The sequence below is a fragment of the Mesoplodon mirus genome (assembly GCF_964341445.2).
Source record: "Mesoplodon mirus genome assembly, chromosome: 3".
In the NCBI taxonomy this organism is placed as follows: Eukaryota; Metazoa; Chordata; class Mammalia; order Artiodactyla; family Ziphiidae; genus Mesoplodon; species Mesoplodon mirus.
Genome location: NC_138978.1, coordinates 149,707,954 through 149,722,310, shown reverse-complemented (window position 1 = coordinate 149,722,310; position 14,357 = coordinate 149,707,954). Strand labels below are relative to the sequence as shown.

General features: G+C 46.7%; 1 pseudogene across 1 annotated transcript; it reads right to left on the bottom strand.

Moving 5' to 3' along the window:
- Positions 1–187: 187 nt before the first annotated feature.
- Positions 188–9,025, bottom strand: LOC309800343 (eukaryotic translation initiation factor 2D-like; annotated as a pseudogene). Its single transcript has 7 exons — positions 8,945–9,025; positions 7,827–8,017; positions 6,261–6,344; positions 5,679–5,787; positions 3,012–3,118; positions 934–1,187; positions 188–433 (listed from the first exon to the last, which is right to left on the bottom strand). The product of its transcript is annotated as a eukaryotic translation initiation factor 2D-like (transcript).
- Between the last annotated feature and the right edge of the window lie 5,332 nt (positions 9,026–14,357).

The window sequence follows — 14,357 nt, the reverse complement described above, 5'->3', positions numbered from 1 at the left end:
CCAGGACAAACAGGCTGCCCCAGGGCCCTTCCGGGGCCGGACATGCTGCCCAATCCGTAAAAGAGCCCAGAATCACCACAGCAGAGGCAGTGATCAAAGCGCCTTGCGAATTTTAACCTTCATTTCCTCGACGTCCTTTCACTGGCTAAAACTGAAGTCTTTAAAACTCAGTATTTGCCAGATCAACCCTCCACTTCGCTCTTTCCACATCATGTCCCTAAAACAATTCCCCCATCAGCCTTGTCCCATCCTACCACCAAAGAGCAGGAGACAGACCCACCGCCCGGCCCCCAGCCCACACCATGCCTTCCATACCAGCAGGAGAACATGTGGCTGCCCAGGAGAGTGCTGGTGAGTAAAGGGAGGTCAGCCTTTTTGACGCAGTACTTCAAAGCACGCAAGAAGCATCTCTGCAACAGTTCGTCCATTTGCTCTGCAAGGAGAAGACAAGAACCACATCCTTCCTGAGGGCCGCAGAAGGCCCGCGCAGCACAAGATAAGTCCCCGCACGGTGACATCCGTACCTCACCCCTCAGCTCTGAAGGAGCCCATTCCCAGGCACCAAAGCTCCCAGACTCTCTAGAACACTGAGCCTTTACAGAGGTCTGACCCCACAGAGGGGGTCAGGCCACAAAGTCCCACCCAGCCAGGCGCGGATGCTTCTCTGATAGAGAAGTCAGAGCCAGAAGAAAACTAAGAGGGCCGTGTAGCTGGGATCAGTCCAAATAGCAGAGCCGACGGGTATCCAGGGAAACGCGACATATTCGGAAGACTCCCAGGTAAGATGGCAAAGGGCTGTGGCACCACCCTCACCAAAACTAAGGCCTTTCCCCGCCCCTCCCGGAGCCCTGGCGCCGCTCTGGTGGGAAGCAGAGCCGAGCGCTTCAGTCCCTACACTGAGAGGCGAGCGCCCTGCTCCTGCCAGAGCTGTACCTTGAAGGGTCTTGCTGTCCGTGGGCTCTGGGCTCAGGCCCCCGACACTGGGGTCTTCTGTAGCTTCCGACGGGGACTTCTCCCCACACCTCTGCTCAACCTCCCCCTCCTCCTCCTCTCCCGCCAGGGTCAGGCGCCTCATGTCTCCCTGCAAGGTGGTGTCTGCCTGGACAGACCCCTTCTCTTCACTGAGATCTGGGGGATCCAGGGCCAGTGGAGCAATGGATGGTGGAGAGGACTTGTCTCCAGATCGCCTGCAAAAGCCTCATGTCAGAAACACTGAGCAGCAGCCACAACACTCTCCAGCCCCGGTCAGGGGGTCAGCAGGGGTCCAGAGAGAGTAAGACCCACAGGCAGGGGTGTCCAGGAGAGGCCAGAGAACCTGGGTGTGCCTCTCAACTCTGTTTCCAATTCTGGGCCCAGAGAAGTCCCATGCCTCAGTTTCCTCATCTTTGAAATGGGGAGAGTAATTCTTGCCTCCTCCTTAACCCAAACAGAAATTCAGGGACAGAGAAAAATTAAAGACAACATAGTTAAAGTGGAGCTCCCCTTCCAAAGTATTCCCTTCATAGAAATTAAATATAAAGCCATTTTGAATTAAATAACCAAATGAAGATTGCAAACGCATCTGTAGTACCAGGTTGGTGAAATACAAACCCAAGGTTGAGCGTATGGAACAAATTACAAACACCTGGACTGCTCAAGACTGCTCAAGACTGCTTCTGTGTTAAATCAGAATGCAATCTAAAATAGATAAATGACAAGGACCAACTGTATAGCACAGGGAACTATATTCAATACCTTGTAATAACCTTTAATGGAAAAGAATCCGAGAAAAAACATATATGTATATATCTATATCTAGAATCACTAGATATACTAATGGTCACTAGAATCACTTGGCTGTACACCTGAAACTAACACAACACTGTACATCAACTATACCTCAACTGAAAAAAAAGAATGCAATCTAACCTGCAGAGTAGAGATTACAATGGCTTTATGCCACTAAGCCTTATGAAGACAGGAAAAAAAGGGACGCCACATAGCAGAGCGGTAAAAACAAAAAGCATTATGTTGTTAACTAAGATTATGCAAGTCAAACAAAGTTTTACTAACAGCCGCAGCAAGGCTTATTAAGTATGGCTACTAGTGAGGCCAGAGCGTATGTTTAGGCTATTCTGATCAGGTAAATACCGTAAGTGTTTTCAAAGGGCGGGAGGAGGGGAGACTGAGGCAGCCACTGATAAAACAATTTAGACAACAAGACCTTAACTGCCCAGACTAACAGTCAGAAAACAAGGTGCTGGGAGTACGTGAGTAAGCAGCCCTCAGATGCCTGCTGAAACCCACACTGATGAGGCTGTACCTCCAGCAAACCAGGGCTTGGCCAATACTTGTAAAATAAGTAACTCCAAGACTGACTCAAAACGTAAGGGTAAATCTATACCAACAGGCCACACAACACTTGGCCAGAAGACCAGGTATACTGCTTTCGAGAAAAGCACTACTTACTATTTTGGTTAAATGACAAGAAAATAACCAGAAAATAAACTCACATACAGCTCCAGAGAGCAACCGTCACAGTGAGAAAGTGCAAGTTCTGTAATGAGGAGGAGATCCTAAATGTGGAACTTGAACAACAGGAAAGTCATCAGGTTGTCACCCTGGTGCCTGAGGACCTACTCTACTTTGATTTGGATTCAGATGTGAGAATTCCCGAGCACTCATCATGGGGTCAGAAAATGCCTAAATGTACACGGCAGAAAAGGCTAGATCGACCAGTGCCATAAAAATAAAGAATATCACTGTACTGAGAGGCAGAGAAGACAATCCCTAAGGCCTTCTTCCAGCCCTAGGATTCTATAATTCACCTAGAAAATAAAGTTCTCGGTAATTTCTTTTCTAAACAGGCCAAAAAAAAATCTTTTCTCCACATTTTGCAAGGAAATTAATGTCTAGGGTCAGCAACTTGACTAAGGACACAGCAGGGATCAAAACTCTCGCTTCTCAATCCAGGCCCTGTGCTCCCTCCGCCCACCCAGCTCCCTATAAAACAGAAAAAGCATGGAACCCACCACAAGTGGTCCTGGTAGGTGTGGAGCACAGAGAAGCCCCTTCCCTTCACACCTGAGGTCAGCATCTCGGCTGTGACATGGCAGCAACTCCGATGGCAACGGGGGCTCTGAGAAGGAGGAGGTCAGAGACGAGGGTCAGGGAAAGTCTTCCAGGAGGGCACATGTCAGGACCAGGTTTCTACACATGTGTTCAAAGCACCACGGTTGCAAATCTGAAGCATCCACTTGTATCACAGAGCTAAAACTCGGTGCAGTCTCAATCTTATTCAAATTACCTACACATATGACTTTCAAAAATTCCTTGACCAAATATTCCCTTCTGTGTAAGTAACTCCTCTACTGATGTTATCATTCTTATATTCTTATTATGAACCAAACCCAGGCAGGACTCAGAAGGATATTTAAAGTTCCCTTTCTTCAATTTCAAAAAATAAATTATCTCCCCTATCTTAAAAAAGGCATAGCCATCCTATATGGAAATTCAGAAGGGAGGCCATTCATATGCCTTAAATTAGGCTGAGGGATGCCAGAGGGAAGAGAGAAGAGAGATACAGTGGTACCAACGAAAGGTTCCTTCTGAGTGGGTTCTTTATAACAGGCCTTGCTCTGTATAACATCTATCTAAGAACTGGATGTGTCCAAAATATCAGAAACAACCACATTTACAATAACTACAAAAAACTTCCAAAGCCCAAATGGGAAATCTCTGTCAGCCCACTGTTACTCAGCAATGCTCACACATTGCCTGTAAGGATCGGTGTCCAGCTGGCTAACAGGAGGGGAATATACAAGCCTGGCAACGTTGCCTGGACCCAAGGGAGACGATTCAAGGGCAGATTTCCCAACACCTGAACTTCAAAAAAAACGTTTGCTAATCCGGTGGCTCCACTTCCTGTGCCCATGGGTCAGTTCCTGCCACAGAATCTTTGAATTTGGCTTCTTTCCCAGTTCCTAAAAGACGGGTCTTTGTCTTCCACCCTTGGAATCGTCAATGGCTCAAGAACTTCGGTCTCGAACCTGTCTTGTAGTTTTCGTAAACTCCCTTGTACCCTCACCCCCTTCCATAAACCACCTAGGATTCATTCCCACATACATTCTAAATGCCAAACTCAGAGGCCAAATACACACTTATGTAGTTTTCTCCGATCTTGGATAGAATACTGGGGGGAAAAAACAATAATTTCACCATTCTTTTCAACTTCAAGTTTTGCTACAGGTAAACAAGGAAGGAAACATTTCTAGGTGCTTGGTTCCCAAAGGTTCAAGGAAAATGGGAGAATATGAGCAACAAAAATAAGATCTTTAAACACTGACCCCTCCCATGCCTACCATGTTTCCCTCTCAAAGAAGCAATGAGTAAAATAATAAGATGTCGTTTTTCATTCAGGATGATACAAATGAAAATGACCCATCATATGCAGTGTCGGTGAGCATGTAAGGAAACAGGCTCCATATACCCTGTAGGTAGGAGGGAAAACTGACACAGCATTTTTATAGGGCAACAGAAAATATGCACGATCTTCAGCCAAACAGTTCTGCTCCCTAGTATCTACTTTAGAAAAATATTGGCACTAGTGTCCCTAGAGGCCTCAGGAAGATCTTGTTTGTGATAGAGACGAAGTAGAGGCAACCACAATGTCTACTAGAAGAGGACTTTTCCCATCACCCCACAGTGGGTAAAAAGATTCAGCTTATCTGTGCTTGCTGACATGGAACATGTCCCCACTACCTGAAGTGAAAAAGTAATAGGGATAAAGTTTGTTCATTTGTATTTTTAAACATACACACCCCAAACCATACATTTTATATGCACGTGTATATATGCATTGAAGAAGGCTGACAAGGACGTGCATCAGAATGATAATGGTTACTTCTAGGAGAAAAGGATTATGGGGTGAGAGGGTTTTGATTTTTCAGAACTGTTCATACCATTACTTCCTAATTTATTTTAAAAAAGAGACACTGTGGTGATGGCTGAACAACCCTGTAAATATACTAAAAAAAAATCACTGAATCGTACATTTGAAACAGGTGAATTTTATAGTATGAAAACTATATCTCAATAAGTCTATTAAAAATAATTAAAAGATGAGGATGATGATGTGGATGTTCGACAAAAATAATGTTGAAGTCATGCAAGGCAGGAAAGACCAAGAAAATGTCACAGAGAGGAGACTAAGAAGACATGACAACTAAATGCAATGTGGTACCCTGGACTGGATTCTTGAACACAAAAAAAGAGAAAAAAGACATCGTGGGAAAACTGGGGAAATATGCATAAAGTCTGTAATAGTGTCAAAAGGACTGAACCAATGTTAATTCCTTAGTGTTGATAACTGTACTGTGGTTATACAAGATGTTATCATTACAGGAAGCTGGGTAAGGAGTATTTCAGGACTCTGTACTATACTTGCAACTCTTCTGTAAATCTAAGAAAAAAAGTTTTAAAGGAGAAAAAAAACAAATAAATTTTAAAAAGGAAGAAGCAGCAGCAGGAGCAAATACCCTTGGCCCAGATGTATGGACACCCCACAGGCTCACTGCCATTCCCCACTCTCTGATTGCTCAGGAAGAATATGTTTTTTCTTTTAATCCTTTATCCATATGCTGTGAAGTTGTCATTCCCACCCCTCCCAAGTTTTCCCTAAGTTTTTTCCCCACAGGCACAGCTGACTGGCACAGTTCCTGTTCCCCACCAAGGCAATGGCACAGAGGTCACCCTTCTGTACCCGAGGCAGACCAGCAGGGGGCACCACTAGCCCTGGCAGCATCAAATCTGCAGGAAACAAAAGCATCGCAACTAACTCCACAGTTTACTGCGTCATTTACTCACTTGCTCAACAAACATACATTTGTTAAGCATCAACTACATTATTCATAGTGAAAATAAAAAGTGGCAAACTGAGGGTCAGACCTTTTCCTTCTGGGAGACTAGTGGTCAAACTGAAGCACCAAGCTGAGGGTCCACTTCCATGATCTATCTTATTCTGGTTTCCTAAATTCAGTTTATTAATCTAAAGTATAGCATATGGCAGTTCACAGAGCACTTTCATGTCACTTATCTTATTTAAGCCTTACAGCAGGGTCAGAGAGCTTATGGAAGCAGCCAAGTAAGAGATGCAACAGACATGAGGGAAGAATTCTACTTTTCAATCATATGAATGCACAAAATGGGTACATTTATTAAAGTAGTTGGCCTTTACTAAGTAGGTTTCAGCCACTATCCAGAATATAGGAAAATACTCTTACCTGCTCCCCCCACCAGTTTTTCAAGCACCAGGGGCCATGTTGTAAATGTTGCTAGAAGATCAGGATAAGACCACAGGGTGTACACTGTCCAAGAAGAGAGCCAGAAAACACTTACTGCCCAAAAGCCAACCCCCTGGGGAATGGCAAAGCCAAACACTGAGGCCACATTAATCAACATGTAGAAAAGAAACTCAAGTCAAAGCTAGAGAGAAGGTTGTAAGGGGATGCCCAAAGAAGCTGCATTCTTTTTTTTTTATTAGGTTACCCCAAGTTTGTGAAGCAGTTTATATGTTATATGCTATTTACTTGAGAATCCTTGCTTCCTTTAGCCTTAGAGACCTGCATTCTTTACATATTTATACTGAGCTCTTTGCAGTAGTTTCTCTCAATCTATGATCTTGAGAAGTTATCACTTTTACTGGTCGGAAGACACATGAAGTGAGCTACAGCTCTAAGAGTCTGTTTAGCTGCCAAAGTTGGATATTTATGTGTAAGGCTAAAACTAGTGATGAAGTGAACATCTGCTTTTGCCTGTCCAGTATCCCTTTTCCCCTCCCTGGGAACTGAGTGCCCCTTTTCCTGTGGGAAACACATTCCATATAGTTTACATCAGGCTGACTCCCTTCTCAAAGAGGCTGCAGTCTTGAAGAAGGCGGAGACTTAAGAAACTGGGTGTCACTTGAGACTTGGAGGCACCTATTGTTCCACCTGGACGGCAGCAGCCAAACATGGCCATAGTGGATAAAAGTAGGGACAGAGCCCCAGCGAGGATTCCTTTTATGTCCTCAGAAGCAAGTAATCCGAAACCAGGGCACCAGCCTGTAAGAAATTCTGAAACTTTCCCATGTTTATTATTTTTATTCTCTCTGTTTCCACAGGGATTAGCAGTAAAACCCTTAGATCAAAAAGGGCTTGTATGTGTACAGCAGCAAAGCAGGGTGGGGGTGGGGGTGGCCTGGGGTAGGAGACTGCACTGCGCTGCTGCAGCCAAGCTGGGAGGAAGAAAAGCCCCCAAATGACAAAGTAGGTGTCAGCAGCCATGGAAAAGAGAAAAGGACACTGCCTCTCTGAGATCTGTGACAAAGAAAGCAAGCAAAGTATCCTGAGAGCCAGACAAGAGCCTAAGAAAGAATCCCTGTGAGACATCGCAACCAAAGTCCACCACTAAGACAGCTGGGTATGGAGTTTAACTAACCCAGCTTCTTTCCCATCACAGTATCTTAAGAAAATTCCACTAGTGAAAGTTTTAAGAAGCATTTTTTACATGCCCTGAAACTCCACCCTTTTCACGACCTCGGCTCCAATCCCTACTTAACCCACTAGAAACCAGTGTTTCTTCACCTCAGAATTTCCCTTGGCAACCACCCTCTTTTTGTGTTAACCCTTTTTTTCCCCTCACTTCTATAGCAGTTTCTGATCTTGAAAGACCCAATTCTAGGGACACTAAATCCAAAAAGATTCTTAGGGAGATTTTGCATTTATTTGTTTTAAGGAAGACAGATTAATGGAAGAAACAGATGTTAGGCAAGGACCATAGTAATGGCCATCTCCATCCCATTGCCATACCTGTCGGATATAGATTTTTCTCCAGTTCAAATAGGATGGGGTTACCACCACTCACGTACACAGTCACTGCATCCCCTCTGTGAGCATACAACTTCACAATGTTGAGTTCTTCCTTTCCAGGTACTAACTCAGAGACCTGATCCGTTCCAAGAGTGGGGAAAACAGCTGTCACATCGGCCCGAAGCTTTCTCCTGCAGAGAGCACACATACCTGGTATGTATGCTGCCTGGATGGATTTTAATAAATATTGAGGACTCAAGACTTACTATAAAATCACGAGGCCCAAGAAAAAGACTGGTTGATGATGCCTTATTCTCACTCTTCCAAAACATCCCATTCTCTTTCTCATCCAATGTCTCATCTATTTTCACATGTTCCTGGGGCATGTCTTTCCATTTTACAAAGAGAGGAAAAAACTGAGATCCGGTAAGCGACCCAAGTTAGCCTGCCACTGGAAACTAAGCCCTGCCTTCCTGACTCCACACATAGCTCCTGGACCCACTCCTTTCTCATCTATGCTTGCCAAATCTGTCAACTTATGATTAAACAGCTCTGCTAGGGCACCAAGAATGACAACTATAGAACACTGCCTCCAAAATTCCCAAGGTGACACCTTCATTTGCAAAACTGAACAGATACAGTTCTTACCACATGTGCCTTATCCCCTCTCTCCTCACCCTCCACCTGTCTCTCCTGCCAGTGGTAATCACTAGACACTTCTTCTCGTATACTTGTAGTTCTCTGTGCCCCATCTAATCTCTCCCAAGGGACTCAAAGCTCTTGGTAGGGCAGGGACCCCGTTTTCCTTCATTTTGGCATCCTCCACGACACCTTAAACAGACTGCAGTCAATACGCGCTGATTGAATTATACGCTTTCTCGTAAACTCACTAAAATATCCAAAAGACAGCCTGGGAGATAAATCAGGCCTCCTCTCCATCTTCACTCTCAAAACACGTCTAACTTACCCTTGCCCGCCACCCGGGGTCCCTTCTCCGGCTGTACCCCTCGGCCTCCACCCCAAGTCGGCTGACCCAGCCCAGAAAAGGCTGTGAGCCAGCCGAGCTTGAGAGATGTCTGGGTGCCCTGGTGGGCAGAGCAGGCTCTTCTCTCCCTCACCTGTCCGACCCCTTGATGGCCGTGTTGGACTTGACCCGAAAGGCCTTGGCAAACATGTCTGCTGGAGTGGCCTGGGGAAGAGAAGGCGACCACAGCAGCCAGGGACTGTCAGGAAAGCGCGAGCACGGCAGCTTCCCAACCCGCAGTCCTGGGTGCAGCCATGCTTGGGCTCGGCTGGGAAAAGGGCCCGGCTGGAAACCGGGGCCGCGCAGCTTCGCGGCCACCCCTAATGGCAAGGCTGGGAACTGAAGCATGGGGGGCGGGGCCGGAGAAGGCGGGGCGGATCCCTGCGCGGAGGGGTGCACCCTTTCGCCTCACCCCTTCTGCCGGGCTCTGCGCCTAGGCGAGTGGCTTGAGCGGGCGCGTCTGTAGTATCTCTGGGGCCAACAGCGATTCCGTTCATTTTTACTCCATCAGCGTTCTAGTGTGTTGAGTAGCAGCTCTGCCAGCTCTCATTCCATGCAGTTTAGTTCAGCTGCACAAAATTAATTGAACTCGTGTTTTCTTAAACTTGCAGGCCTCTTGAATGGTTTTCTTCAGGGCTTTTGTTTCTTAAGATCTTTACATTTTATTGCACACTTGGGGCCTCAGCTAGAATTCTTTCCGAGATTTTCTCCTTCCTGTTTTTTAATTTACATGAGGTGATAATAACAATAACAGGGAATCCACTTTAGTCCGAGGTTTGACCTCCTGTTAAGAGGAGAAAACTATACAAATGATCTTCAAATCTGTTATTTAAAACTTTTTTTTTTTTTTTTTTTTTTTTTGCGATATGCGGGCCTCTCACTGCTGTGGCCTCTCCCGTTGCGGAGCACAGGCTCCGGACGCGCAGGCTCAGCGGCCATGACTCAGGCTCAGCGGCCATAGCTCAGCAGCCCAGCCATTTCGCGGCATGTGGGATCTTCCCGGACCGGGGCGCGAACCTGTGTCTTCTGCATCGGCAGGCAGACGCTCAACCACTGCGCCACCAGGGAAGCCCTGAAACATTTTTGGTTACAAAACCCCACATTTTGGGACCTTTTTAGGTACCTTTTGCATTCAGGCATTATTTGGGGGGATTTTGTTTCCAAAGCAATTTTAAAAACTCAGAGTGCTTATAAAAAAATAATTTTGAGGCATAGTAAAATCAAATTATGGTTTGGCTTCTCCCTAGCAGTTTGATCTTGGGCCAATGGCTTATCCTTTCTGAAACTCTTACATTCTCTGTAAGATGTGGAGGTAATACCTACTTCACTGGGCTTCTGTGAGAAACCACTGAGATAACGCATGTGATATATTGCAGGGTGCTTTGAAATTTTCCCATAAATGGTAGATATTAGTCCAAAACAAACAAACAAAAAACAGTCTCAGGCAGGGGTGAGGGATTGGGTTTCCCTGAAAGGGACTGCTGTGTACCCTGGAAACAAGGATTTAATCACCTGGGGTCCTGGCCCCTACTAAACTTAATTTTGCTAATGAAAATTTCAGAGCAGAGTGTCCATCCACCAAGAAAAAAAAAATCCTGATTGCTTTAATGTGGTGATACAGTCACACAGAGGAGAAGTCCATCTGGGCTATAACAAAGATGAGGCCTTGCACAGTCTCTGTCCACCACCATCTCTGCCCTTAATCTGGGGTCAGCCACAGCTCCATCTCCTCCTGCACTTCTGACCCACCATGCCTTTATTCTGAACCACCCCAGCCATAAAGCCAACGTCAGAGGAGCCCAGAGGAGGAGAGTGCCACAGATCCTTCTCCGCTTGGGCCCCCACCCAGCCACACTCGGGGGAGTGTGATGCCAGACTCTGTGCTGTTGACCAGGCCTATTGCAGTACAGCCATGGAAGCAGTCTCTGACCAAGGAGCCTAGGAAGGTTACTCAAGGGCATACTAGAAATTTCAAGCTGTGAAAGCTATTGTACACACCATATGTCCTGGCTAAGAAGGCACAGATTAGCAGCCTAAAAATTAATTCATGGTTGACAAGTAGGAGCCAAGACCCAAGGGGATTCTGTACACAGCATCCTGCCTCCCTATTGGCAGAGCAAGATCTCCCTTTCCCCAGGAGGTTGCCATCCCAACTTCTCTGCCTGCATCAGGGACCTGTGTGCTCCCTGCCGGTGGCCCTGTTGCTAGGCAAGCTGGCTGAACCCTGAGTCCAGCAAGCCTAGATTCTTTAACTTTCCCTTTGTGGCTCCAGTACAGCCCCACAGGGCTACCAACCTGCTGCCCACTCTTGGGTAAGCTGCAAACACAGGCTCTCTTTGATTTATGATTTGTACAAAAGGAAAGGTAGAAGTTAGAGTCCAGAGGGTAGAGCCAAGAACTGTCATTCACAAGACTTCAGCCATAATCAAGGAACTGGCAACACATGCCTAGATGCATTTCGTATTAGCTATAATCAGTGACTCCTGTGTGCCTCCCATTTTTCTCCCCTTTGAGGGGTGTCTGCAATGGTTATAGGTGGTTATAATATGCCTGTCCCAACATTGTATGTCAAATTTGTTTGGGGCAGAAAGCTTGTGTCTTTTGTTCACAGATCTTCAGGTCAAGAACTGTACTCAAGCAGCTATACTCAAGGAAATACACCTGAGGCTCATTATCCACAGCTAGACCTGATTTAGATGATGCGATCCTTCATTTTGAGCAGATAAAGGAGTGAAATTTGAGGGGACCTGGGGAAGAAGTTAATATGTTTTGCAATTAAGAGGCACATGCGTCATTGAAGGTCAGAGGGTAGATGCTGGTAGCCAGACTCCAAGAGGGCTCTCAGTGGTCTTCATGTGCTTATGTGGTCCCCTCCCACATGAGACCAGGGCTGACTTCTGTGACCATTAGCATATGGCCAAAGTGATATTGTGTGACTCCTTATGGCTAAGTCATTGCCATTTCTACCTTGGTCTCCTAGATTTCTTGCTCTGGGGGAAACCCCCCACCATCTTGAAAGGACACTCAGGAAGCCCTGTCAAAAGGTCCGTGTGGAGAGGAACCCATCTCCTTGCACCAACTTGCCAGCCATGTGATTGAGCCACCTTGGAAGCACAGCCTCCAGCCCTGGGCAAGTCGTCCCATCCCACATGCTTTCAAGCCTTCCAGCTGAGGCCCCAGCCATCAGGGATCAGAGACTAGCCAGTCCACTATGCCCTGTCTCAAGTCCTGATCCACAGAAGTCATGAGATGGTAAATAATTGCTGTTTTAAGTTATTAAGCTTGGGGATGGTTTGTTATGATGCACTGGATAACTAATACAGGAACCCAAGCATTTCTCACTCCCAGTGCATCCTGAGATAGCCAGTTGGTCCATGTCACTGTGATTGAAGCCACAACTGTGTACAGTCCAGCTGTTCTCCCAGGAAATCATCCTCCACTGGCTCTTTTGCTTACGATGTGGAAATTGAAAACCTAAAAGCCTAAGATGTTGAACTCACAATATAAAAGGGGGACACAGGAGGCAAAGATACGCACATCGGATGCTTGCACTTGCAAAATAAAACCACAAGGCAAATTTGAAGAAGGCAGAGTTCCACTATGCCCAGCTCAGCACTGATATGTTGCCTGGTATTCAGGGATAGGTGGGTGCCAGCCAAGACCAGAGCACCCAGTCTGAGAACAGCTGCATCCACTTCCCAGCCAGCCTGCCACACACGCCCTGGGAGCCCTGAGCTGCCCCCTGCTTCAGCACGGTGAGGACTTTCTTTGTGAGTTTGATGCCCACCTGTCCTTTCTCTTTTCTTGGGACTGCTCAAACTAGATATTCAGCTGGGCTTTTGAAAATCCCCTTTCCTCTTCATTGCCTCCCCCAAACTCACGCACCCAAAAGCTAATGAACCTGCGCGATCCCAGGTGAGGCCTGTAGGAACCCTCAGACACTGGCAATTGGGCAAAAACAAGAGTTGTATAGCTGCTCAGAAGTAAAATCTTTTACATCTCAGAAAGTTACAGTTATTTCCTTGCCTGGGATAGATCTGGAAGGGACTGATCTAAGGTTCCTGTTGCAGAAACCTGTCGTTGGAAACTCTCAGAACCTAATAGACTCTGGGAAAACACCACAGATGACCTGCATTCCCAGGGACCTTTGAGCTCGGAGCTGGATGTCTGTGGTGAGGAGGAAGGAAAAGCCAAGGGCATGGGGTGACTGAGGAGGAATGGAAGCCCTGCAGCCAGCTGTGGGCTTCTGATTGTGGCTGTAAGAGGGAAGACCAGGCAGGGCACAGGCAAAGTCTAGATGCAAAGCCCTGGGGCTGAGTCAAGATGCTTCCTTAACTTCAAAGTCAGGATTTCACATAGTACCAGACCCTTAGAGAAATGTTCCTTTGTAACTGATGCCTAATGTACTTCTGGATCCTGTGATCAAACCTAGAGCTAGAACTGCCCAGATCACACAGCAGAGGCTGTAGTTGAAAGAGGCTCAGGGGACAAGTGCTGCAGGTATATTGCTGAATGTCACAGTTCCTCTGGTTCTGTGCTGTCCACAGCAAAGCCAAGCCCAGACAGGCTGGGTTTTGTCTATCATTTCATTTCTAGAGGACTTGAAGGCAAGAGAATTTCTAGAATCTGGGATTGGGCAACACTTCTGGAGTATGGGAAGGCTGGATGTTTAGGGGTGGATATCCAGAGAGGGGAAACTCTGGGGAAGAAGGGCAGGAACATGGGCTTCACGTCTGCAAGCGCTGATGTCTGCTTCCTTTGCTTTGGAAAGAAGCAGATGAACATCTTTGCTCGGGTCAGTGATGTCAGCCCAGCCTAGGGTTCAGGTCCAGCCTTCAGAGAGCCTGTAAATTAAGGGTGGGGACAGGATTTGACCCAAAAGTATCCGTTACAACCAGTCAGAATGCCCCATTGCCCTGCTTATCTACCAACTCCACTGTCCCTCAGGCTACACAGGATTAATGACAGGGAAGAACACCGTGTGACAATGGAGGCAGAGACTGGAGGAATGCAGCCACCAGCCAAGGAATGTCAAGGGTTGCCAGCAGCCACCAGAAGCTAGGAGAGAGACATGGAACATAGCCTCCCTCAGAGCCTCCAGAAGGAACCAACCCTGCTGACACTTTGAGTTTAGACTTCTGGCCTCCTGAACTGTGAGAGAATAAATTTCTGTTGTTTTCAGCCACCCAATTTGTGGTAATTTGTTAACCGCAAACAAATACAAGAGAAACTAATACAAGCCCTGTGAAACTAACACAAGAGGAGTAAAAACATATGCTCACAAAAAGATCCGTACACAGGGGCTTCCCTGGTGGCGCAGTGGTTGAGAGTCTGCCTGCCGATGCAGGGGACACGGGTTCGTGCCCCGGTCCGGGAAGATCCCACATGCCGTGGAGCGGCTGGGCCCGTGAGCCATGGCCGCTGAGCCTGCATGTCCGGAGCCTGTGCTCTGCAACTGTAGAGGCCACAACAGTGAGAGGCCCGCGTACTGAAAAAAAAAAAAAAAA